This window comes from Xenopus laevis, chromosome 2L (assembly GCF_017654675.1).
Source record: "Xenopus laevis strain J_2021 chromosome 2L, Xenopus_laevis_v10.1, whole genome shotgun sequence".
Classification (NCBI taxonomy): Eukaryota; Metazoa; Chordata; class Amphibia; order Anura; family Pipidae; genus Xenopus; species Xenopus laevis.
In genome coordinates, this window is record NC_054373.1 from 151,814,408 (window position 1) to 151,838,179 (window position 23,772).

Genomic DNA, 23,772 nt, shown 5'->3' on the forward strand with positions numbered 1-23,772 from the left:
GGTGAAACGCCCCAAAAAAAAACGCCCGTCACTATAGATAGATAATTTATTTATTTATTATGCCTGTTGATGGCTTATTGGCTCTCGGTGTACCTGAATTGTCAGGCTCTATTTTGAAACTCAGTCTGGACCTGAATTACGTTGGTGTTGTATAGGATAATAATACTGTATATACAATCAAACCCTGATTTTACTTTTTCAGGGGGAAGGGGGAAAAAAATAAAGTCTGGTAAAATGTAAAATGGGGGTAGGAAGAACCAGTTTTTTTTTCTGTAAAAACAGTATAAATTACAAAACTTCAAATACAGGAAAAGTCACATTTACAGGGGAAAATTGGGGTTTTTATGGAAAAATTGCAGTAACTCATCGTATTTATTCAACTACCAGACTAAAGGCTTTGTTAGCTAATATACGATTTTCGATGGATGGCAGCTTATTAGGGTAATACAGACAAATACAGTATAAATCAGTTACAGCACTTAATATAATATGAACACCTGGGGAACTTACTGAACTATAATATACATTAGACAACTCATTAGTTCAACACAACACAAGTAGCCCTACACTTAATATGACATGAAATGTGTATTTCTCCCATGGTGGATGCCAAACTCTGGTTCCACAAGAGAGCTGTGCTTAATACAAGATCCACACTTATGGGCACCTGCTGTATAAGTCAGGGTTTGTGAATCAAACCATGTTATTTTTACTACTGACTATCTGTGATGCTCTGTTTTCTTAATATTAATAGCATTATTGTTAATATATATATACAGTATCATATATTCATTAATGAATTTATATTGCAACTTGGTTCCAGTAGCCGTCTCTGGCACCCATCTCTATATACTCTATGTGCATTTGTATAGGATTGTCTCTATACTCAAAATGCTGGTTTTGTTTACTTGCCCCTCTGTATAACCTTGTTTTTCCTGTCTAGTCTGTCAGTAGAGGGATTATTATAGCAGCTCTGTACTGTGCTTAAAATAGGCTTTGATTTGCCAGGGGTGCTATACAGTACAAGTATAAAACGACATAGGGGAATGTAGAGTTGAATAAGATTAATGTGGGAGAAGGGAATATAAAAGAAGGGAAGTAGAATATGAACATTATTATAAAAGTTTCAAAATGAAAGCAATCCCAGATGTTGAATGTGGTATTTAACTACATCATCCTGTCCATTTTCAGTATTCTCCTGACTCCAGCAGTTCCAAAATGACTCCTAAGGATCTTCAACAATAGTGGGGAGGTGTGACTGTATAAAATGGCTTGTAAGTGGATCACCTCATTTTCTCATAAAAGTTTGTTCATTAATTTGAATTAATCCTTATATTGAAGAATCAGATGATAGCAGCCTGCAACTTACATGCACTGAAAATCAATAGAACAAGAAAAAAAAAGGGTTTGCATGCAGTCACACGACCTGCAGGATCAAATAGCGAACACTGCATAAAACTTGAGAGAATTAAAACTTTGGGTTGGAAAATATTAGGGTGATAATTAACTGGTATATCACATGGCTTATGTTTCATGTGACCATGTGGCATGACATAACTAGAACACATGTTATAGCATAACATCTACTTTGTTACATTAGATTTAGAACTGGGTAATTTCTGGGTGAGGTGGTACTTAATGTAAATCCTGGGTAATAGTTTGAATACCAGATTCTAATATATACACAACAGGCAAAAATTGAAAGGAGAACGAACAGTAAACTAAAAGTATCACTTAATAGAAAGTCACCCTTGTATTTCGCTTACTGAGCTTTGTGTGTCGCGGCATGCACTCTGTAGCAAGCGTGCTGCTTCAATACACTTTAACTCTTATAGTATACAAAGTGAATAGGGGTAATTTATAAAGAGCTGGGTTGGGTGCAAAGTGTCCTTTAAAAAAAGGAGCAAGTCTCTGCTCTCTGTATTGGAGTGTTGTGTCCCAATGATGAATACAATGCTGCCTGTGTTTGGCAAGGCTGTATTCATGAGGGACACACAGGATAAGGCATGTAGGTATCCTCCCTCCTGCCCCCTACCCATCCCCTAACTTGCACATCATTTATGTTTTGGTTAACACATCTATTGGATTTGCATCTAAAAGGGAAAAACATAGGAATTTAGTTTGTGGTTCTGTAAATTTAGATATGAATTTGTTGAAAGGATTTAATAAACATCCTACAACTTAAAATATTTTGCCTGACATGTTTTAACTGAAAATTTACTTCTGAAAAAGGATATAAATAAAAGTGTATTTAAATATAACAGAAAATGTGTTGCAGATTATGGACCCTTAGCAACCAGGTTACTGAAACTGAAGACTGGAGAGCTGCTGAATAAAAAAAGCAAAAAAACACAAACAACAAAAAATGAAAACCAATTGCAAATTGTCTCAGAATATCACTCTCTACATCATACTAAAAGTTAACTTAACGGAGAGCAACCACTTCTATTGTCTCTAGTTTGCATGAAGGGCAGGGGTTGTCACTGGACCTTTAGGGCTTAAATGGTTTTGTTTCTAGAATCAATTATGCTTAACGTTGGGGGAACTCATCTCAATAAGAGTGGTGGCAGACAGAGAGATTAGTCAACAAATCTACTCTACTGCAGGGGACTAATCTCCCCGAAATGCCTTCCCGCCGGCAAAAATACGAATCATCAGATGGCATACAAAATCGCTTCGGATTTCCGAAGTCACCAGAAGTTTCCTCGTAAGGCAACTTCGGATGACTTCGTAAATCCAAAGCAATTTGTATGCCATACAGCCGGCGATTCTTATTCTTGCCAGCGGTAAGGCATTTTGGGGAGATTAGTCACACACAGTAGAGAAGATTTGTCGCTGGGCGACTAAACTCCCTGTCTGCCACCACCCTAAAGGTGAAGGCACACAGAGCTACTTGTAGCAGCTATTTGTCGTAACTACAAAATAGACAAAAGTGATAACTGGCTTTACTAAGACACTATAGCAAAGTCAATTCTCAGTATTGTCTACAGCAGAGTAGCTACTTCTGGCTACATAATACCCTGCCATAGACAAAACTGAGAATTGCCTCTACTAAAACACACATACTGTATGGGGTTATTTACTAAAATCCAATTTTATCTAATTGTTTCAATAAAAAAAAGCTTCTCCAAACTCCCTTCCACGATATTGGCTTTTTTATCATTAAAGTAAATTGAATAAATGGGATAGGGAAAAAAACTTGATAAAATCGAGCAAAAACTCGATTCATACATTTTTTTCTGACTTTTCTCCAGAACCGGTAGATTTTTATGGGGTTTAGCCGAAAAACCCGAAGTTTTCAGATTATCAGGTTAAACCCAGCGCAAACCATGATATGGTCAAATTGGGATAGGGACATCTCCCATTGACTTATACATGACCTCGACAGCTCTGAGATGTTGGATTTTCAGATTCAGGCTTTTGCAACATTAGGGTATAATAAATCTCGAAAAATTCAAGTTTTTTTTCTATCCCATCTCCTACCTTCTGGAGAAGAATGGTAGATGGAGCCCTCCCACTAATTAAACTTATTCATTCAAAAAGGTTTGGGGAACCTGGTGTCAACAAAATTTCATTGAAATTTAACCCCATGCTGTAGCCGGACAGAGGCTACCTAATTAGATAGACCTAATCATTTCACTTATTCTATCACTTTGTCATTATGGTTTCTCTAGAACGGTTTTTGTTTCTGAGCATTGATGCAGATGTTCTTGTGGTATCATTACCACTGATTATTGTTGCTGTTATTTATTTTTTTTGCTTTATGTTCAAAATGACTATAGCACCTGCAGACATCCTTTCACAATAATACAGATCTTTCACATGTGATAGTATATTGCACTGTGTCCTTCTTTGTGCAATGGTTTGTGTGAGTATATGGAATCCATGTTCTACGCCTAATGCTACAACTGTGCTATAGGAACAACAACTTCAATGGCAGGAAACAAGAATCGTGGCACAGGGATTTATACTGGTCTTTAGTTTTTTTTCCACAATTTCAGTATAATTGCAGCCGAGAGGTACTGATACAGCCTAATACAATTACAGCTGATACATTAAAATATTAAAACAAGGTTGTGACTTCTTGTGTTTTTGGAAAAAGAAACAGTAAGTATGCACCATTCTACTTTTTTGAGATTTGGCCGAAATTCGTAATCTTTACCGAAGGGCAAATCCTACATTGAATCTGAACCCTAATCTTGCATATGTAAATTAAGTTATTGAAGGAGGGAAAATCAGTCCCTGCAGGTTATGGAATAATTTTGCAATTTTCTTTCAGAACATCCTGCTTGGATTTGGGCTCATTCCAAACAAATCCAGGATTCAGTTGGTGGTGAGTAGTGATGGGCGAATTTGCGCCGTTTCGCTTCGCCCAAAAATTCGCGAATATCGCGAAACATCGAAAAATTCGCGAAACGTCGCCAGCGCCCGTTTTTGACGCGGGCGTCCGGTTTTTCGGAAAAAATTTTTTTGCCGCCGGCAAATTTTTTCTGCGAATCTTCGCTGGCGTTTCGCAAATTTATTCGCCTGCCGCGAATCGCGCAAATTCGCCGCGAATTCGCGCCTGGCGAATAAATTCGCCCATCACTAGTGGTGAGTGTGTCAAGTACGGTGGGGTTTTGTTGACGAGTGGGTCACAGGGAGGGGTTGGGCAGGAGTGTTGGAGAGTGGATTGAGTGGGCAAGCGCTCACCCGACTGCTCACCCGCTATAAACTGTACATTTGCACTTACAGCAAATTGTCATTTATAGAAGATGTGGACTGGTAAGCACAACATTTTTGCAAGACCAATAACCTATCAGATGTTAGATAGTGCACTTGGATACCCTTCAGGAAATCCTTTTCGGGTCTGTTTTAATTCAAAGATGTTACTGTCTGACGTCTGTTGCAATAGCCAAAGAATCATTGAAGAAAACAGGCCATAGTGTCCAGTATTTATCGTCACAATGTTAGCTCAATAAAATTCACATGCAGGTGAATACTCTGCAGTAAGGCCTATTTTATTTGATGACCAGTAAAGGCAACATAATTCTTAGAACTCAATACTAGAACAGAACCACGTTTTACATTACCCAGAAATGTTTCTAACTAGCTCCCCCCCCCCATTATGCAATAACACCTGTGAAAACTGATAGAACTTCCAAGATGTTTCTCTGAGCTTATAAATGTATTCTCTTCATTTGTTCCTTGATCTTTGCCACAACTTGTATGCATAGGGCAATTAATATACATGATACACCCCAGTTCCACTGTGTGAATAGGGGGATCTATTTGTGAAGGATTTCAGAAAGTGACCCCTGCAGATGTGTTTGCTCCTTGACACTGATCACTGATCTACTAAAGCTTAGAAGGATGCCTCTGTTGTCAATGGTAGAGTTGATGCTCCCTGAGTGATTTAACAGCAGCCATATCCAGCTATCATGTATTTATTACTAAATAGATGCTAACAAGCACTATCTCTTTTAGGCATTTATTAGTATCTAGATGCTAACAAGCACTATCTCTTCTAGTAGTGATGTACCAGGCTGCATGTTATGGCATTACTGAGTTCAGTGAGGAGGTAAAGGAGCAACACTACAAAACCTACTGAATGACTCCAGCACCAAAGGGCTGAACATATAGTCCCAAGGCCAACACTACTGCTTGGTTTGATTGTATTTCAGGCTGGTCATTAGTGTTTTAATAAAAGATACAATTGTATATTTTACCATATGGGCAGACCAAAGCCTGTACATTTCTGGGAATCCTATATGATACTGTTGTGTTTGAAGCCCGTAATTGTTCTTAGCCTAATACTGTATAAAACACAAACAAGTACAATGTACAATGATGGCAATACTGCTTAGTAGAATTCCATGAACAACATGGATCTCACATGGTCTGTCCATGACACTGGGTTTTCCAAGAACTTTAGTCTGATTCTTTACAGATTCATCTTCTTTAAAGTCTACTTTTTCTATGTGGAATTAACTGTTTATATGTGAAATGCAATGTATTACCATATTTTAAAAAGCCAGTTACAGCAGCTTGTCTCTTACTCTATGTAATATACAGACTATGGTTCTTCATAATTTTATATTTCTGACGTCCTTCCTTCAAACAGTTTTCCTCATAAAGTTTTACAATGAGTGCTCCCAGCCATTTTTTTCTTGTTCATGTTCTGCATAAAATGATATATTAACTAGATTGTTCTTGAATATGATCACAATATGACCACAGCCTGTACATTTCTGTGAATCCTATATGATACTGTTATGTTTGAAGCCCGTAATTGTTCTTAGCCTAATACTGTTTAAAACACAAGTACAATGTACAATGATGGCAATACTGCTTAGTCGAATTCCATAAAATTATATATTAACTAGATTGTTCTTTAATATGATCTGACACTTTTATGGTGCATTTTGTGACTGTAGCAGGTGTTAAGCTTCTTCCTTTTTCTTTAGAATCAAGGAGACTGCAACAAGCTCCAACAATGGATATACTGTACATGTGCAACTGCTGTATATCTTGTGTAAAGTGGAACTTGGATCCATGCTTAAGATTAATAGAGGACACAAGATTGTGGATTTGGTTTGTTGTAGTGTTAAACACATTGTAAGTTTAGGGCTCCCATAGTTTTAAAGGAGTAAAGATGGCAGTGGAGTAAAATACAACATGTTGCCCAAAATGTTCATAGGCCATGCCCACTTTTGTAACCACACTCACTTGGTATATGGTTTACACATAATTTGACATGAACAGGAATGTCAGAAAAGTAGCAATCCAAATGCATAAACCAGTGCCATATAATAAATTCTTCAGGTTATGGGGGCAGGAGCTCTGACGTGCTGAGATAATATTTAGGTAATATTTGGAAGTGTGATTTACTGTATATATTTAAAGTCTTGCTAATCTTCCTCCTTGTAAAATAAGATAGATTACATACATAGGATCATAAGAAAGTGCCTCTTGGGAATGCCATGAAGATTCCAAGTCTGCATCCCATAGGACAGCAATTCCCAAACTAGTGGCCCAAATCTATGAAAAAAGGGTAAATTATAAAGCCACTTAGGTTGGGATTAAATGCTTATTTTTACTTATTTATAAATATAGGGCAAGATATATTGAGAAGAGTACTATGATCTTGTCTCCATTAGGAAATTGGGGATTCAATCCATTTTAGGGTGCTATAAAGATAAACATTTGCTTAAGTACTTTTAAGTACTTTTAAGGAGAACTTAACCCTTAAAATGAATATGGCTAGTGCCATATTTTATATACTGAGCTCAGATGCTGCTTAAAGATGCAGCATCTCTTTAGTAGTAATGATCCAGGTCTTCAAACTTGTTGCAGAAGTTTCCCATTTTGGATTTTGTTAGGAGTGATATTGACACTCACATGCTCAGCGTGCTTTGTGCATCTGATGAGAAGCTAAGCTTAGGGGTCATTGCAAATTATCAAGTGGAAAATTAGGTTTGTCTGTCACATAAGCTCATGCTACAGGGCTGATTATTAACATCTGATTGGTTTCAGTTCTGCCATGTAATGAAAATCTGAATTAAGTACAAATCAGCTTTATACTGTAACATTTATATTCTATCTATACAATATATTGTGAGTTGGCCCTTAAGCTCAGTAAGTGACAGCAGCACAGAGCATGTGCAGTAAATCAGCAGAAAAGAAGATGGGGAGCTACTGGGGCATCTTTGGAGGCACAGATCTTTACTGCTAAAGGGTTTTAGTTGCCTCGGGCTGGTATAGTAGCCCAAAACATAACGTACAACATTTCTGCCCTACTTCTTTGTTAAACGTTTCTCCGTTAATAATAAACTAAGCATAGAGCAACACAATGTGATACAGTATCAAGACGATAGAATAAGAGTAGTCTAAAGGCAGCTCCAGCTGGGCATAAATTCAGCCAAATCGTATCACTCATGATTTAGTTTCAAGCCTTGTTTTGTTGCCCTATATTCTATACATTCCCTAAGGGTTCTCTCTCTCACTATGGGGCATATTTGGTGAAGGGTGAAAACAGAACTCCTCACACTTAACCTGAGGGTAATTTCAAGGCGCTCTGTTCTTGTATATGATATTTATCAAAGTGTGAAATCTCCATTTCACTCGCCTAAAATATGCCCCCTAAATATCAGACACGCAATCAACAACCCAGTACATAGTCTACTTGTATTTCTTTCCTGTGCAAAACCACTGCTAAAATGCAAAAGTTAGTTTTATTGTTTTTTTTTGTTCACATTTTGAATAAATAAATAAATACGGAATTCTTTCGATTGAATTGAAGGTTGGTTTGTAAGCAGCTTTTACACTTATTCATGCAGTAAGAAAAAAAAAATCTATTTTGATCGCTTTCACTTTTCTTAAACTGTTTTCCAGTCTTTTATTTTTCATGTGAACATCTTAGTTGATCTCTTGCAGCAAAAGGGTTAAGGTCAAGTAAAGCATTTCCTTCTATTGTCAATTCAACACAGCCATAGATCCCTCCTGAAATGGTCCCTCCCTAGCCTCCCTCCCCTTTCTTCCTCTCTCTCACTCTCTCTCTCTCTCTGTTCTGCTTGATACTCTCACTCTCTCTGACTGCATAGAGGATCTTGTGATGTTTCAAAGAGACTGCCTGTCAGACTAACATCCTGTTGCAATGGTTGCCCAACTGTAGGAGCTGCATGCGCAAGCACAACACCGGTGAGTCTTTCCCTTGCGTTCTCTATGTCTCGTCCATGGTTCAGTGTCTAAGTGCAATGAGTCCAGTCTCCCTTCTAGTTCCTTCCCAGTTCTTATTGTTGTTCTTATGCCCATGCCAAAAAAAAAAAATCTTGTACAACAGCCAAGAGGCAAAATCTCGCCCCACTCACAATTAATAAAATCCAGAATGCTGTCTGGAAGCATGCGCATAAATTGTGCAGAGTGTATTACTTTTCTGACAGGCTGCTCAGTGCTGTTGGCTTGCCCTTGTAAGTGAAAAGGTTAATTTAGTTCAGATTCCTATAGCTAAGTGCCTTTTTTACCAGGAATTTATCTTCCTGGAATGCATATCTTGCCTTCTTTTTTATTTTCTCCATCTCTTTACCCTGCAACTGCTTTCTAGGAAATTCGGTTATTAATCTAGTTGGCCTTTCTTTGAAGCGATTACATAAGCCTGGTATTGGAGGGTGTTTAACCCAAGAGTATTCTATTCATGGTATATTTTGAAACGTATAGACCTTTTAAAATTCATGGTGCGCACTGAGGGGAGTGGATGTCGCAATGGCATTATCTGACTTGAATGAAAAGCATGAAGAATAGGTTTACATCTGTGGTTGTCAGCAGAACTTTTTATAGGCCTAATGGGCAAGCGAGCAGCATTAGGCATGGGCTGCTAAATGAAGCACCTAGCAAAGTGTTAGCAGTGGGATGTGTGTTCCCTTCACCAGCATAACATTGAAATCATTAGCATGAGTTCCTATACTTCACTGCAAGAGACCAGCTAAAAGAAGAATAACAGAATGAGATGGAAGATCACAGTCAATTATGCATTGCACTGTTTACTGGTGATTTTATTAAGGTAATGCACAAAAAAATAACAAAAAGGTGGTTATTGCTAACTAACATAATCATAGCAAGCTTTCAGAACATTTTAATTCCCTTTTCAAGCTGAGTTAGCCAATAAAGATATCATTTTATACCACATTGTTGCCCTGTGACTGGCTAACACTGTACAACAACTTTATAAGGTGATGAACAACATGGCTCTAAATACAACTTCCTATGGGGACAGTTGATCAGAGGTTAACGTGTTCCTGCAATCTGAATTGTGCAGCTGCGTTTTGGGTGCTCCAATGTCATGAAACAGAGTCTGGCATCTGCAAACTGTGTGTGTAATAAGGAGAACTCGCAGGGCTGGTGGTAGACAGGTTGCAATGTATTAAAGCAATTCTACCCCTTTCTCCAGCAGCCGTTGTGCTGGTCCTTGGATTAGATGTTCTATAGATCTGCGGTGGTTAGAGATTAGTGTGGTGGAATGTTAGTGTTCATAGAAAAATGTGTATTGGCAATTATCAACTATTCATTTCTTCTCACTAAGAATCCTGCCGTTCAAAGGCTGCAAAGACATTGTGGCCCCTAATGTTAGTGCTAATGCCATTAGGAACCTCAAGGGCGTTCTGGGCCTTGTGGGCTGTGAATTGTCTTCTACTGTCATTTTGTAAAGACCAAGATTCATGGATATTGGTTGCGACTATGTATACTGTGAGGTAGCAAACCCTTGGGGTATGGTTCACAAAATGGGATTGAGCACACGTATACTCTTTTGAAGCTCTCTAAATATCATTTCTACTGTATGTAGTCAGTTCATTTTTTTTTTACTTTGCCTTGTGTTATTATTGTAATTAAATTATTGAAGTATGTCTGGGAAGATCTATTGCATGTATACTGATACAAAGTCATGGTATTGTGATTTGAAAAGTTTAGCAGTATCTTATTCCTTATTAGCCTCCAAATGATTTCCTATCACTGATGTCAAACTAACAGGCCTATAGCTGTCAAGCTGAAAATGAGATCTCCTTTTGCATAATGGCACCACATGTGGAATTGGCTACTAATACTACTACCCCCTACTTTTCCTATGTACAGCTGCTGCTCTTTTAGACCCCCTTTATGTGAAGGGAACTGGGAAGAAGGCCCTATTTGAACCCCCCTACCTGAAAACAGCTCTTGATCTGGGTTACTGATTGCAGTTTTTTTTTGCACCAGTCAGCTGGTCCATTGTTCCCACTGGCAATAAAGGAGTTATACAGAGCACAGTACTATTATGCCATTAACATGTTTCGCTGATCTTGAGCATCTGACTCACTTTTGCTGAGGAAGCTCAGAGTTTATGTCTGTTAGGAAGAGACTGTAATAAAAACACTTAGAAAACCCATTCTTTATAAAATAGGAAACAGAGGACTATGACCCATGCGTCTACAGTTCCTGTAGTCCCTGGGACACAAAAAACATCACTGTTCAAATGTCCTGCATCCAGGAAAGGTAGCTTTTCATGGGAACACCATACACACAACTCCTTCCCAAGCACCAGCCTTCAGTTAGTGATAATGATTGGCTTCCAATCAAAGCAAAGCATAGCCATACAGAAAGCAAGATTAGAGAGTTGGTAATGTTACAGACAAAGCCACCCAGAGGTCCTGTTATGCACTCGTATATGTCTTGACATTCCAAAATGTAATTGAAACTTAAATTCCAGGATGAAAAGTGGGAGAAAACAGGGAACCCATGCAATGGCAGGAGGCTGTAGTCACAACTTTAGCGAGCCATTTAGTAACAGTGAGAAGGCCAAAGACTAAAAAGTTATATCATCTATTGTATAAATTAATGATGTAATTTGCAGTTTCATCAAGCTGGCAATATTACATTTACAGTAACTGGTAGACAGTCAAGTTGAGACAAATGTAAAACTCTACATTATATATTAAGGGCTTTGTTTATCATTGGCCCAAGCACAATATTGAATGAGCCCCCAGGGCAGTGGTCTGGGCAGGCAGGGTGCAGAATCAGGTGCTGTTGGGCATACAGGGATCCCCAAAGTTTGCTGGTGTTTCCTAATTTACACATCTGAATAACTCTCAATTTAGGGGACAACCTCATGCCCCCACCTACCTCCAACTATGGATGTAGCGTCACCAAACACAGGCAGCTCTCGGTGCTCCTACAATTCTTCTGAGGTCACAACCTGCTGGGCAAGGTGCAAAAAAAAACTGGGCATGGCCTTTTAGATGAATTTAATGGGCATGCCATTTAGGTACTTTTCACTAAAACAAAATTAGCTGCGGGCAGTGCCTGGCAACACTACAATTTGGCAGAGCAAAAAATGAAATTAACTGGGTAATTTCCATATGAAATATGGTGGACTTTGCAAAGGGGCTCCATGCCTGGTTGAGACCTGAATCTAATCTTCTCTAAAATATTCAAAGACAAGATGTACTGTCCACAAAAAAAACAAAACAATGTGGCTATTTCTACTGCTTGTAAAGTCAAGATTTAGACAAGTCACTCATGGTTCCCTTATTTTTGTTACCAGTGAATGGGTGCTGTTCCCTCAGCTGCAGTAGGATTCTGTTGGAGGGCAGATGATAATGTAGAAGACTAATAACATCCCAACAGGCTCCTTGTGGTTTAGCTGTTCACCAAAATAAGTCAAGCAGTTAAGCCTGACAATGTGACTTGTGCAGCCTGTGAGCCACATCTTACTGTTAAGTCTTACAGTCAATTCTCTGAAAGGGTTCCAGCCAATAAATTTTACCAGGGCTTCTCGTTCTCTCTTGTCGTGCCGAACTCTTTAATACATAAAGCAACATGCAGCAGGGCAAAACTGCAAATTGCAAGTAGAAAATGGCTTAGATGAAATATGTGTTTGATTAAGATTACAATCGGCAGGAGGGGGGTCAGACCAGATGTTGGGATCTACAACCCCCAGCACTGTCAGACGGCCAAGAGTAAGCAGTGGATGCTGGGAGTTACAGTTTACAAATACTGGAGCACACATTGTTTCAGATAATATCCCAGCTCCAGTTGCATGAATATTATAATATAAATAAAATAAACACAACTTTAATCTGGATTTATAGCCTTGGATACATGTAATAGGACATTGTACCATTTCTCTGTATCCAGAGGGAGTTTGACAAGGATTTCATTATCCAGACATCTGTGACCTAAATCTTATCCTCCTATTTGTTTATACAGGGTATAATAGCTAATTGAATTGTTTTGCCAAAGGGACATTTTTTTTGGAAGTGTGATTTATTCAATTAATGTAATGTAATAAAACAAATAGAGCCATGTTCACCGTTGTAACACTGAAGTCCAGCTAAAAGTCCTGTTGCATTATAAAAAAAAAAAAAAGGGATCATCCGGTTTGCCATTCATATCGTAATTGGGGTCTGAATCAATCAGCGTATAATGAATTTAAATGGGAACCAGATGGTGCTGGGAACGGCGAGTAACACTGCAAGGGGCCATAGATTCCCTCTAGGACACACTTTGTGCCTTATTTAATTTTAATTCTCTAAGCTATTTCTCAAAGCTAGAATTCACATTTCTTGTCCTTCCTTATTATTATCAATATATTTTGGGGCTTGGCAAGATTCAATGTTTAGCTCAGTCACCATCCTGTAGATGGAGTTCCTTGTGAGCTTAAATATACAAGCAAGTATATCATGAGGACATGGCAGCATAAAAAGCATGCCTTGAGGTGGGCACTTTTGGGCTGATCCTGCATTTTCAATGAGCCAATGCATCTGGACTTTTTAAACCCGCCTGATTTATATCTGCCTGCTTTTTGGCCAGATATCTGTTGGGCAGGCGGTCACCTTAAAGATGGCCATAGATGGGCAGATTACAGCTGTCAATTCAGCACCTTCAGTTCAAGTTGAGAACTTGTTTATGGGCCCCCCCCAACTTCCTCCCTGACAGATATCTGAGAGAAAATTGGCCAGCTATCTATTGTGAGTGTTCCTCTTCTGAAAGCCTGCATCTGCACCCATTGTGATTTAATCATTGGCCCTAAGGACAAGCCAATCAGATTAGCCCCATGTGCCCCAGCCTAAAGACCTTGGTGACATATCCAAATGAGTGTATCTTTAGTCCTGCTATAGACTATGGACAAGATCAGGCCTGAGGCCATAGAAATTATGACTCCGTGCATATAACGCAGCATGTATGCGCCTTAAATAGATGTTTAAATTTAAGAAAATAAATGAAGGTTCAGTCCTATACAAGGGGTACATTTTAGCCTTTAAAAGAGAAGGAAAGCTCCAATCGATTGGGGGGCCAAAGGTTAGATTGTAATGACTTACCTGATACCTCTGGATGGTGCTCGTGTTAGCAGAAACTGCATCGGCACGGGGCACGAGTAAGGTGATCAATCCTTTTCCTCCCTTCTTTCTTCAAAATCCAGTGGCCGACGCATGTGCAGTAGAGAGGAAAAAACAGCTTTTAACTCTACTGAGCATGAGTGCCCACACAAAGAAAGAAGGAAAGGGATCTCTCACTAGTTCCCCAGGCCGGTGCCGTTTTCTGCGTACAGGAGTACTAACCCTAGGTATCAGGTAAGTCATTACAATCCTTGGGGATGCCCTAACATTTGGCACCCCCCATTAATTGGAGTTTTCATTCTCCTTAAAGGGCATGTAAAGGCAAAAAAAATAAAATCCCGTTTGTATTTTCTTTAATGAAAAAGAAATCTATCTCCAATATACTTTAATTAAAACATGTGTACCGTTTTTAATAAGAAACCTGATTGTATGCTGTAAAATTCTCCCTTTATTTACTGATGTGGATAGGTATTGTCAGACGGTCCCTAACTGCTCTGCAGGGAAACAATCATACTTATGAACAGCAGGGGGAGCCCCCGCCTTACTTCCCATCCATACAGAACTCAAGCAGCTTTGTTTGTTTCCCTGTAGAGCAGTCTGCGACTGTGTAGAGATTTGTATTAAATTTTATTTTTGCCTTTACATCCCCTTTACTGTTTCCAACTCCAGCTGTAGGGACAAAGATCACGGAGCCAGATTTATTTGGAGGATTACTTGGCTGCAACCACTGGTTCTGCAGAGTTTGAGAAAGTTTGTATTAAACAATACAAAAACTATAAAATCCACATTAGATTACATGACAACACAGGACCCAGTGCAGTCTGCATATTCTAATTATTAATCAGTCTGCTGTATTAGCGTCTGGCAGATATTATTAGACTTGTGCTGTTTTGATAATTTATGACAATAATCTGCAGCCCAGACCACACTGAGCATGTGCACAGTCTTGGTCTTGCAAAGATGTTTAACTAAGTTACAAGATGGTGACCAACTTTGAAAGCATAAATCATTTGTTTGATTAGGCTTGTGTTGCAGTAAGTTCATGTTTATGTTTAGTATACAAAATACAGCATCAGCTCAGCAGACAGCTGGTCACCTGTTTAAAAGCAAACATATTATTGGTTGCTATGGGTTACTGCTCCTGGGCATTTTATTACATATAGGGGAAAGTGTGTTTTAGCAGAGGCAATTCTCAGTATTGTCTATGGAAGGGTGTTTTGTAGCCACAAAAAGTAGCTGCTACTAGTAGCTGATCATTTTTGGAGACCCTGCTCTACCAGCAGGGAAGTAGGTTCCATGTGGAGAGTGAAAAAAACCTGCTGATTGGAGACTAAGTGCTTTTCCCATATGTATATATAAATACACAATCTATCTTTTCTGATAGCTGTATAAACAAAGGCAGCATATATACATATAAATACATTGCTGCTGAAAGTGCCCAGTGTTTGGGGGTTTTTTTTGCCCAGTGTACATGATCATTTTTCATGGATTTTTTTTTTCTTATTACAAACAGTACATGATTGGTTAAAGTAAACAAACTGGTTTTCTTGCTGCTTGACTGATTGTAATAAGAATTTATTATTCAAATGCATCCAAGGCACAAGATGAAATATGATTATTATTATATATATATTATTATTGCAAACAATTTGGAAAGAAATGCGTCCAGAAAGAAGCCAAAAAAATCTTTTAAAATATATATAAATAAACTTTAAATATTTTATTGCTGCAACTATTGCCATCACTGTTTATTTTGTATGTTTTCTGAATTATTAGCAATCCTATTTTGCTTATTTCTAGCCTGCAACTTAAAATTCTATCTGGTTGTGTGGGGTGGGGTCACTGACCCCAGCAACCAAACAGCACTATTCATCATCTAGTCTGACTACCAAACTGCTGTTAGGATATATAGGCCCCTAGAAACCAGATTGTCATTTAAAAGTGCCAATATATAGTATTTTTTGCAAGAATATAAATACTGGTTGCTAGAGTCCAGATTGCCCTAGCAACCATGCATTGTTTTGAATAAGAGACTGGAATATGAATAGGAGAGGTCTAAATAGAAAGAAAAAGTAGCAACAACAATACATCTGTAGTCTTTTTTTAGATGGGTCAGTGACCCCCATTTGAAAGCTGGAAAGAGTCAGAAGAATGCAAATAATTAATAATTATTTACAATGGAAAAGTTGATTAGAATTGACCATTCTATAACATACTAAAAGTTAACTTAAAGGTAAACCAACCCTTTTAACCAGTGATTATGGTTGCATGTTTGGCCAAAGGGACATTACGGAGTCCTCTGCATGTCTCCACTTATATATTCTAGATTGAAAGTTAAAGCCCCTCGTTTTGGATTTAAGTCAGTGCTACGTGTGTAGAATGAGCATGAGATTACTTTATGTTTTAAGAAAATCTCAGTGCATGTCTTGCATTTGAGAAGAACTTTTTGACTCCTTTTAGCCTTACTCACCCTAAGTGTGATGGTTCCTCTGATTCTGGGTTATTTTGTGTATGTTTAGCTGGGAAGTATTAAAATGCTTTATGAATTGGGAAAAATGTATCCGCTTGTTATAAAATATAATGATATTAGAAGTGAATGAGGGACCTTAGCTACTAGTGGTATAAACAGAACAGAAAATTCACTTAAGCTCAATAAAGTATCTGGAGTTTGGATTGATAATTAAAAGTGGCAAATAGCTGCATCCTAAACGTTTGCTAAAGCTGCCCATTCATCACTTTGGAAAACAATTTAGTTTATGGGTTCAGTAATTCATTCCTCATACAACAAAGCCTGCATGTGAATTAAACACAGAGCTGGAAATCCACAGGGACACTGTAACCCAGATCATAATATTTTGTATTTACAGGAAAAAGGGACCATGTATTTGGCATGTCACTTGGAAATTATACTGTAAATATACTGCCGAGCTTTTATTCAATAGGAAATTGTAGTGTGGAGAGAGAAGAAACAGGGAAACTGCTACACAAATCTCTCGCATACAAGAAAATATATTGTTGCCTAGATTACAATGCAAAAAGGAAACTATAACACAACGAGGAAACTGAATCACAGAAGGCAAAAATCAACAGGAAAAATAACAAATGGAGCTTCCTGTCTGCAGAGTGTAGGAATTGTGAAGTTGGAGAAATAGATATGGCGTGCTGATACGGGCACACTGTGGGAGAAGTGGATCCATACTCACATAGTACGTTAGGTTGAAAAAAGACACACGTCCATCAAGTTCAACCATTTAACTTTTTTAACCTGCCTAACTGCTAGTCGATACAGAGGAAGGCAAAAAAAACCCCATATGAAGCCTCTCCAATTTGCTTGAGAGGGGAACAAAAATCCTTCCTGACTGCAAAATGGCAATCGGATTAGTCCCTGGATCAACTTGTACTATGAGCTATCTTCCATAACCCTGTATTCCTTCACTTGCTACATTATAAGGCAGTTGTCCCCAACTAGTAGCTTACGAGCAACATGTAGTTCGCCAACCCCTTGGATGTTGCTCTCAGTGGCCTCATCCTTTAGATGCTGGAACATTGTTCTTGGGTTTTGTTTCTAAAATAACATACAGTAAGTGAGGCTGGGAACATGCTGGGCAATAAAGCTTGGCTCCCAGTTGGTGTTCAAGAATGTCATTGTACACTGAGTCAAGGTGTGTTTTCACTGGAGACTAAAACGCAATTAACTGCTCCAAAGTTTTATTCCTTGAAGTAATTATGTATTTAAGCCAGCTGCTTCTTCTTGCTTCTCCCAAACCTATACTTTGTCTGCCAGCCTATCTCATGGTGAAGATAGCATTTCCACGGGCAGTGGCATAACCGAAGTGCACCGGGCCCCCCTGCAAAAAAATCTTCAGAAGGGCTCAGCACACAGCCTCCCGCCCACTTCCCATCTTCGCCCACTTTCCATCCAGAGTCTGCCCACTTCCCACCCAAACTCCGCCCACTATCCACCTCGTGCGGACGCCCTCTGCTTCCCCACTGCTGGTAATAGAGCGGCTTGGGAAGGGAGAGTTCTTGTCGGCTATAGAGGAAGCAGACCCCGCAGTCCAAGCCCCCCTTTTCTCCAGGCCCCCCTGCGACTGCGGGGTCTGCTCTGGATAGTGGCCTTAAATTGCACAGGGTGTTGGTACAGTAGGTGATATAGGCTGCTTACTATAAAAAAAAGTCATGTTCCCAATGAATAGTTCTCTTGAGCTGAAGTTACTTCCAAAAAGATTTGGAACTCGGCAGTAAGAGTTCCAGCTGAGGACATTCAATTTTAGAAGAGGTGTCTGAATAAGTTTTTTCTATATAGTGTATTTTATTCCTAAGGGAAACTAAACCAAAACGTTTACACTGGTCAGTGGTCTGCAGTTTTTTTAATGCTGTCTCTAATTAATGTACCACATCACATTTCCTGCCAACCCTCCTTATCAAGTGTCATATGGTAACTAATGCAGAAAATATGTGTTGATTTCAGTATGTAGAGTAGAACCATTACACCACCCAGTGGCATATGATGCACTGAGCCCCTATAAATCCATTATGGTTCCACATTTTACCTTAACTGACACTGGGAGGCCTATTTACTAAAGGTTGAATTTTAGTGGTATTAGAGCTTTTTGAAACCATGATTAAACACTATTCTCTAATATGCCATGAAAATTATTAAAAGATCCAAATATAAAAAATACAAACAAAAAAAAAAACACTGAACAATGCACTAAAAGATACAAAAACCTCTAGAAACTCTAAAAATTCAAGTTGTGCTAGCATAAAAAAATCCGAAAACCCAAGTCTGAATGGCTAAAACAATGTCCAATAATACCAGCACAGCTCCCATTGACTTCTATAGGACCTTGTCTGCTTTTACTTGCCAAAGTATTGCATTAGAGTATTTCGTGGTTTTTTACACTTAATAAATTTCAAACCTTTAGATTTTTGGAGAAATTAAAAAAGCATGCATTTTTAGAGAAAAAAATGATTTGTGAAAAAAATAGAAATCTGAATTTTAGTAAATTAGCCCATTAGTCCCTCATGTTCAGCTGACTGTTACACATGAAACGTGCACAATTGTAGCTCAAAAACACTGACTAGCTCAATAAAACTAAATTGGTCAAACAATATATTTTATTCATTACCAGTTTGCCACTTCTTTATTACCAATATACTTATCATTAGTGATGGACGAATTTATTCGGCAGGTGCAAATTCACTGTGAATTTCTATGTTTCAAATAAATTTGCAAAATTGACATGAAAATTCACTATACAGAAGCCGGCAACAATTAAACAGACACCCGTTGACTTTAATTTGCTTCAAATGTCGCTGGCGTCTAAACTGTCGCCGGCGCCAATTTGAAATGCCTGTAAATTTAAAGTTTCGAAATTTTATTTGCCCATTTTGCTAATTTCGCGGGAAATTCTCGAATTTCGTGGTGAAGTGAAACGGGACAAATTCGCCCATCACTACTTATCGTGCTCATACTTTACATAAAATGCTTCAGGGCACCGGCACCATGATCAGTTCATTGTCAAAAGACAATACTTGTACTGTACTCAACACTGTTTCTGTGAACCACTACTGTGATCATCTCTTTCTGATGCCAGAGACATTTCATTATAGCAACACTAGTACTGTCATGTCCTATATTTAGATACATAATGTCCACTCACCTAAAATTTAGTGATAGGAAACTAAGGTCATGAAACCAATGCAATGAGTAGTCTGTCATGACCTGCTGAACTACCATTACCATTAGAGATCAGTTTAAACAGAATTTAAAAGTATTGCAGGGATGTCCTATTGACCTGTAGTCCTGCAGCCAACCCACTGCATCCTCAAGGCTGTAATGGACTGCAAGGAAATATTCTTTATATCCAGCTTGCAGACTGACTACGCCTTATGTAAAATGACACCTCAGAACCCTGCAAGCTGTATACGCTAGCTAGCTAAACTCAAATACAAACTCATATTTCTAATGAATATTATGCTTTCTTAGTCCAAAACAAGAACTTGTGTACAATATGGTCACACACTCTTGTCAAGCTTTTTAATGCATTCTAAAAAATCGTTCCAAAAAATCTTACAAAATTGAATAAAGGATATTTGAAAATCATAAACTTGGAGTTCAGCAATCTCTATAAGAATCCACATAGCCTGCAGCTTTTTGCCTAGGGACGTTACAGCTCTCTCATTCGTTATTGCCTTATCATTTACAGTACTGAACTATATGCCATGTAAAAGGAAAGCAATATGATGGTAAATTCCAAACATTGCCTCCTGATGCATGTTCATAACTTTGACATATTATAGTACTAGATCAGCACCAAGGTAACAGAAATGTATTTAAAACCAACTTCTGGTGGTGGAGTAAACATTTTTTTGTGGTGTGACAAATCCTATTGTATTAGCAATACGTTATAAGTGCAGGTATATTAATATTTTCCCAGACCAGTCCGTTCCCTTCTGCTTTTGTCTTTATTACTAAATTGTACTTAGAATGAGCCATCTTTACTTCATTTCTTCATTATGGTTGTTACTGAATTGTTTTATTTACTGTATGAATGGTGGCAAACACATTTAAGTGTTTCATTTAATACATTTTTATTGTTATTATGCTTATTATAAGGAGACACAATGAGGACTGAAGTAATGTACATTCAAAGGGGCAGATTTACTAAAGGGCGAAGTGGCTAACGCCATCGACTTTTCGCATCAATCCATCATATAGCCATCTAATCCATCACATCCACAGAGACATCACCAATTCACTAACAGGCGCAGACAACAATTTGCTAACGAAAGATACCGTCACTAGCATTCGTTCACACTCTATCGCCAGGTGACTTTTCACTCTGGCAAATGGTCGCTGCTCTGCAAATTCGCTAAATTGTGGATTTTACTGAACATTACCTCTTTCGCCAAAGTTTCCTTTGCCACCTCAGACCAGGGGAACTGCTGAAACGAAGCTACATCTTTTTTATTTTTAAAGCGGGATTGCCTTCAAAAGTCCAAACTATTTGAGGGGCATGCCACTTATATTTTAGGGTGGGCTCATGTGTAGGACATTACAGGAGCTTTAATGTCTTTTTTCAGGTTCCTACATTTGTAATAAAAAGTGGCCACTTCACGCATTTACACCATCTCTAAAAAAAGACGTGTATACAACAAATTGTGAATTTTCACTATAAAATGCTCACACTGAAGAAGTATGGCTAGTGAAAAGTCGCCATCGTACGGCTCCCAGGACGCAACCTCACATTTTAGTGAATTAGCTCCAGGCAAAGTGGTGTGAAGTGGTCGCTAGCTACAATTCGCCCTTTAGTGAATCTGCCCCAAGGTCATATTTACTAACACAGGTGCTAAGTTGCCCAAGTGCAGTTAAAAAATGAATTGATTGGATGGATGCTAATGGCAACTGCACTTCAGCAGTACTTGCACCTATTTGTATAGATTTGGTCTGGCTACAAAACATAAAAGGGAGATGAATGTCTGTTTCTGGCAGCTTGGCAGAATAGATTAACCTATGCAGTCACCAAAGAAAGGTCCCGGATGTGGTCCCTATTCTGTATTTGTATGTGATTAAGGCAGCCATTGACCAAATATTATGTTCTTGTATAGATGCACTGACCAGGAAGCATGGGCTTCATACCCTGATATTAGCCTGAACAATACTCATAGAAAAATGGAAAACAGTTTGGCTCTTTAATTTAACTTTTAGTATGTTATAGAATAGTTAATTCTAAGCAACTTTTCAAATGATCTTCATTATTTCTTTTTTTATCATTTTTGCCTCCTTCTTCTGACTCTTTTCATCTTCCAAACATAATATATTGCTGCTTTTTATTACTCATATTTCTATTCAGGTCCTCTCCTATTTACATCCCAGTCTGTTATTTAAAACAATGCATGGGTGCTAGGGAAGTTTGGACCCTGGCAACCAGATTGCTGAAATTGCAAACTGAAGAGCTTCTGAATAAAAAGCTAAATAACTCAAAACCCCCAAATCGTCTAAAAATTAAAACCAATTGCACATTGTCTCAGAATATCACTCTCTACAACATACTAAAGGTTAATTCAAAGGTGCACAACCCCTTTAACTGTAACCTGGGAAAATATCATAGAAAAGTCTTCATTTATGGCACACAGAGACAATTTTCTTCCTAAAACACAGGTAGCAGCAGCTGGTGCCAGAAATGTTTGCCATACACAGACTGATTACATTGCACTTTTTTTAAAGACAATTCCCAGTGTTCAAAAGTGCTGAGAGAATGTAACACATTATTATAGATTTACCATGGAACCACACCACATAAAGCACAAGGTACAATCCCCCCATTTCTAATCTGCAAAACAACCCAAAAAAAACCCAAAACAAACCCAAATGAGCTGAGTTGAAAGAGATTACAGTTCATTTCACCAATCACGACTTCTACATTCATCTACAGATTTTTCTTCATCGTTTGTGATTGAAAGGGGAATTTTACCCAAATAATGAAAGATAGATAATGTTTTCCACAATGAATGAATATGTAAGACACTTTCAATAATACATTAATTAAAAAATAAAACAATAACTTATTTGTAATTTGTAAACATTACGGGTCATTTGCAGTGTTCGAGAAAGGGTGCAAAGTGCAGAAAAAGTTGCAATCGGCAGAAAAAGGTGCAATCGGCCATGCTTTTTGCACTTTGTACCTTCCCCTAATGAATTTCCACAGGTCTCTGCACTCAGTTTTGAAGCACTGAGATCTCAATCACCTCCATGAATACAGCCTGTGTTTAGCAGCAATGTATTCATGATGGGGTGCTGGTGGAGGCGGTACCCTGTATTTACCACTTGCCCTAGTAAGGACAGGGATGTCTTGTGTCTGTTGTGCTCTGTACTTTGTACATTGGTTTTGTAGTCAGGCTAGCAAGTGAAGAGAATAACAAAGGACAGACAGATACTACTTTTAATAACAGTTATCCAAGGATTCGTTCTAAGCAACTCTCCAATTGGTCTTCATTATTCTCTATTCTCTATTTCCATCCAGCAACTGAAAATGCAGCTTTCAACCAATAACCAAAACACAGATCAACTGTAAGGACTTTGTATTCCAGCCTTAAAGCCTGTTTTGGGTGCTCAGGGCTGAAAACATATGGTCTTACAGGCAATGCTTAATGACACACAGTTCAGTCACTGCATTTCGGGAAGCTACGCGGCTCTGCAAATCCTCCCTTGCTCCGTATCTGTCACTTAGCAGTGATAGTTGGCCTGAAATCAGCCTGCTCTCTTTAGAGCAATTTGGATTAAGGGCTTTGTCATTCTGGCACGTGGCAACTAAGAATATTATTTAACTCCTCAAAAAAAGAGATCAGTCACTAGGAAGCATGGAAAAAATAGAAAACAAACCGAGTGGAAGAGAAAAACAGGGCACGTAGCGGTCCTGGTGGTTTAGCTGTGGCTTTAGCTCATCCAGCTGTTGTCAGAGGTTTAATTTTGTGCAGCTGGGGGTGACCTCAGCACTCATAGAATCCCCTGAGGGCCAGAAACCATAATCTACCAACCCAGAGCCAACAGCTCGAAATGCGTAAATGAAACATCCAAAAACATTCACAGATTTCCCACCCCTTCACACACACACACTCCCACTAACCTCTTTATTTTATGCATCACAATGGCTTAAACTTCTCATTTAACCTATAATGTTCTTAAAGTCACTGTTGCTGCAGATAAAAAATGTATAAACTGTAGAAAGTTAAATGTTCCCCTATGGATCTTGCACCCCCCCCCCCCCAAGACCCTCCACTGTGTTCTCAGACATATATCCAAAGATGTTGTGCTTAGAACTGAGGGGTTCTCCTGATCAATTTATCATAATCTAAAGACTATGTTAATATATTACAGATGGACCCATTCAAAACAACTTTTCAGTTGGTCTTTATTATTTAT

At 38.5% G+C, this 23,772-nt stretch overlaps 1 protein-coding gene across 1 annotated transcript in view; it reads left to right on the forward strand.

Moving 5' to 3' along the window:
• The first annotated feature begins 8,551 nt into the window (after positions 1 to 8,551).
• The window catches only part of hdac7.L (histone deacetylase 7 L homeolog), a 197,107-nt gene continuing 181,886 nt past the window's right edge, over positions 8,552 to 23,772 (forward strand). The window contains exon 1 of the mRNA XM_018247526.2: positions 8,552 to 8,679. The gene's annotated coding sequence lies outside the window, so the exon portion shown is untranslated. The remainder of the gene's footprint in view (positions 8,680 to 23,772) is intronic.